Source organism: Anguilla rostrata, chromosome 7 (assembly GCF_018555375.3).
Source record: "Anguilla rostrata isolate EN2019 chromosome 7, ASM1855537v3, whole genome shotgun sequence".
NCBI lineage: Eukaryota > Metazoa > Chordata > Actinopteri > Anguilliformes > Anguillidae > Anguilla > Anguilla rostrata.
In genome coordinates this window covers 26,534,085-26,538,166 of record NC_057939.1, presented here as the reverse complement: position 1 = coordinate 26,538,166, position 4,082 = coordinate 26,534,085, and the positions used below count along the sequence as shown (strand labels likewise).

General features: G+C 43.7%; 1 long non-coding RNA gene across 1 annotated transcript; it reads right to left on the bottom strand.

The window, feature by feature from the left end:
* Nucleotides 1-317: 317 nt before the first annotated feature.
* On the bottom strand, nucleotides 318-1,379 carry LOC135259492 (uncharacterized). The gene is made up of 3 exons (XR_010331287.1): nucleotides 1,304-1,379; nucleotides 1,099-1,196; nucleotides 318-998 (listed from the first exon to the last, which is right to left on the bottom strand). It is a non-coding gene; the product is annotated as an uncharacterized LOC135259492 (long non-coding RNA).
* Nucleotides 1,380-4,082: the final 2,703 nt, after the last annotated feature.

Sequence of the window (4,082 nt, the reverse complement as noted above, 5' to 3'; positions counted from 1 at the left end):
CAGAACAGCAGAGACCCTGGCCGTCTTCAAACGTAGACTGAAGACTCACCTCTTCAAGCTACATCTCACCTCATCACCCCCCACTACCCTCTAACATTTTTTTTTTTTTTTTTTTTTTTCTAAAAAAAAAATAGGGTGTACAATTCACACTTATACCTAAGCAAAGTTATACCTATTGTAGCTCTCTTGCAGGAATGTTGTAAAGCGCTTGTCTCTGAGTTTTGTAATGCACTTGTTGTAAGTCGCTCTGGATAAGAGCGTCTGCTAAGAACCTATAATGTAATGTAATGTAATTTACAGCCTTTCCCCCTGTCGTGTTATGGCAGCCATTTTGTACCAAAATGTTATATAAAAAAGATGAGTCCACATACTGTGTATGCTCCCGGGTGCCATAAATTTATTAATTAATTTATGGTACCCAGGAGCATACACAGTATGTGGACTCATCCTTTCTATTTAAACATTTTGGTATAAAATGGCTGCCATTCCACTTTTCTGTTCGGCACCGGTTTTTTCTGTGTACCAGAATGTTTCCCAAAGACAAAATGAGCTCACGGATCCTGGGTCATTTACATTACAATACAGGCATTTAGGTTTTGCATATTGTATTATCCAATTATACAGCTCGATATATACAGACACAAATCACGTTAAGTACCTTGCACAAGGGTACAAGATCAGTTCCGTACCTGGAAATCTTACCTGCGACCTTTGTATTAGCAACCAAGTTCCCTAACCATTGAACTATACTGCCAGATCAGCAATTCCTCTCTACTCTTGTCACTTGCAAAATTGCACATTCCTACTAACAAGGCCCTGGTAAGCAGAGTACATAACCCAGCTTTAAACCCATGGGGACCAGGAGAAAAACATCTACCTCCACGTTTCACGAGTCGCAATCGTTTTTCGCATGGCGAAGCTCGTGCTTCCAACCGCCATGTACGCCCCCTGAGTACCGCACGGCGACTTTGGTGCTACATCACGGAAGAATCATCTTCCTGGAACGAAACAGGATGAAAAAAATAACAGTAATTGTGTAAAACTGATAAGGTTGGCCTTGAGCATGTCCGCCTCCTCGTATTTGGATTAGACACTAACCTGAGGTCCTGACTTGATGTGGTCATTAAAAATCCCATGGCACTTCAAAAGAGCAGGGGGTGGGATTGGTGTCATGTTACACGCGCTATTCTGTGGCTCTGTGGGAGACAAACAATATCAGCAGCTTGAATGTGCAAAGCTCTTTGTTGGTTGCTCGGAATTCCCACAGCCAAATAATGGTGTCCTGGTGACTAATGTGTGGTACCTGCGCGGAGGAGAAAATCATTATCGTATCGGCTGTGTTCCGGGCTCTGACTACACCCCCCCCTTCTCTCTTTCTTTATCTTCCTTGCTCTCTCCCTCCCTCTCTCGCTTTCTATCTCTCTCTGTCTGTCTCTCTCTCCTCCTCCTCCTCTTCCTCCCTCCCTCCCTTATGCCAGTGAATGTGAACTGTGGCTTTTTAACTGATTTGGTGAAGTGTCCTGATTAAATGAGCTTGTTTGGTTTCACGTGGCTGCACAAGGTCAGCACTGGAGAACAGAAGCCTGGCCCAGAGGTGAACTGTGGCTCCCCCTGCTGGAGATGTGTATTTAGTAGGCTACCCTCTTCCTGAGAACGGATGAATGAATTACAACCTGGTGATTGTGACTATGCAGGATGGTTCATATCTCCAACGTTTTTCTTCACTTGTATGCCTTTCCATGCACTTAATTGTAATTGTTTTTCCTCATTTCAATCCAAATTCAAATTCAAGAAACCTTATTGACAGGAAGTACATATTTACGCATTGCTGAAGCCTTCAAAAAAAATCGGTTTAAAAATAAATACATGATTGCACACTAGCACATGGAAATTGGCATTGGAGGGGGCCATGAAATTGGCATTGGAGGGATTGTTTTCTGGCAGTTTTCGAGCCAGGCCAGGGACTCCTCTGGGTTTTTTGGGCTTGGTCTGGCATCACACTGAGTCCACACAGGCAGCGTGTGCTGGGAGGGACTCGGGCAGACTGCCAGATATCAGGAACATTAACATACCCTGCGTGACACGCGTAACACGCGCATGCATACGCTTACCATTAGCCTAAGGAATGAATGCTGCTGCTTCATAAATCCTGTGTGTATGCATGTGTGTGTGTGTGTGTGTGTGTGTGCATGCATGCATGTGTGTGTGTGTGTGTGTGTGTGTGTGTGTGCACGCATGCGTGTGTGTGTGTGTGTGTGTGTGTGTGTGTGTGAACGCATGCGTGTGTGTGTGTGTGTGTGTGTGCATGTGCATGTACGAGTGTGTGTGTGCTTTTTATTAATGGGGCTGTTGCAGGTCAAGTGGATATTTATTTCCAATAAAGATCCATGGCTTGGTTAGCCTTAACCAGAAAGCATTGCAGGTGAATGTCTCTGATTTGAAAATATGATGCTACAAAATGGCTGAATTCTGCTGTTTGTTTTCATGGAGGGAAACACCATTTTTTTGTTCCATTTTTTAGTCCCTCCATTACAGCCTTCTGTTACAGCCAATTAACTGGTGGTCACAGTCAGCACTGGCTCAGTAACAGATATCAGACCGTTAGCCCATCCACACACTCGAACAATGCCTTATCAGATACTAGACCAAGGGGCCCCTCCATACCCTGGAACAGTGCTTTAACAGATACCAGACAATGGGGCCCATCCACACACTGGAACAGATCCTTATCAGATACCAGACCATGGGGCCCATCCACACACTGGAACAGATCCTTATCAGATACCAGACCATGGGGCCTATCCACACACTGGAACAGATCCTTATCAGATACCAGACCATGGGGCCCATCAACACACTGGAACAGATACATGGTATTTATTACTGTAAAAACATTGGAATTCTTTGATTGTTCGTCTGTACATTCATGAAACATAATACAAATTCGCCTTCTGATCAGAGTTAATGTCAGCAGTAAAACTCATTGAAATACCACAATTAAGAGGAAAATTATTCAAAATGTGTAAGTTATTTCAAATGGTCACAGAGCTGAGTTGCAAAACAGAACATGTGGGGTTGTTAACTTACAATTTGTTTAATTGAAATTCACTTTAATATCCATCCTGAATCCCTTATTTTAATGTTAACAAATATTGAAAATGTTTTAATGAATTGTCTAATTTCATAAAACAAGCCAACGTGTAAAGAATGCACCCCATTTCCAGCGAAGCCCATTATTTTTAATGCCTGTTGTGACCTTTGCTGAAATATCTCTTTATTAGTTAGAGCCGGTATGGCTGCTCGTCAATGAGGTTTGACCTTTTAAAATGTGTTTGCTGTTATTTTCTTTCATTTCTGACAGAAAGACAGGGAGAAAATGGCAGCGCTGTTTCTTTGAGGCTCTTGTTCTTTGAGGCGGTGAAGCAGGCCTGCGACACCTCCTCTACCCTTTCGGGTGACCCTGTCCCAGCCGTCTCACCACAGAATACCCTGCTGTTCTCTTCCAGGTTTCAGAAACACCCTGTGCCAGCCAGGGAAAAGGGCAGGTCGTTCTGCTATAACCATTGGACTGTCGTGTTCAGTACATTCTTCTCCAGGACTGTGAAATCCTGCAGTTTTTGGACTGATACCTTTGTCATAATATGGAAATAATGTTTTTCCATTTTCTTGAATGAATTGAATGATACACACACATATACAGGTGCACGCATGCGCACACACACGGAGACGCACATACACTCACAGGCCTGTGAAAACACCCACAGATGCGCATGCACACACATACAAACAAACACACACGTGCACGCACACACACACAGAAACATGCCTGCACACACAATCGCACACACATACATATGTACACACACACAAGCACTCACAGGCTCACAGTCACACACACATACACACAGATTTAATTGTGTATGGCCCTTCAGACTGACTGGTATTCTCAGGATGTTGCCTCTCTCATCAACTTTCTCTGCTTCTGTCAGCATAATACTGTGTGTGTGTGTGTGTGTGTGTGTGTGTGTGTGTGTGAGTGTGAGCCTGTGAGAACACTTTTGTTTGAGTGTGTGTGTGGGTGT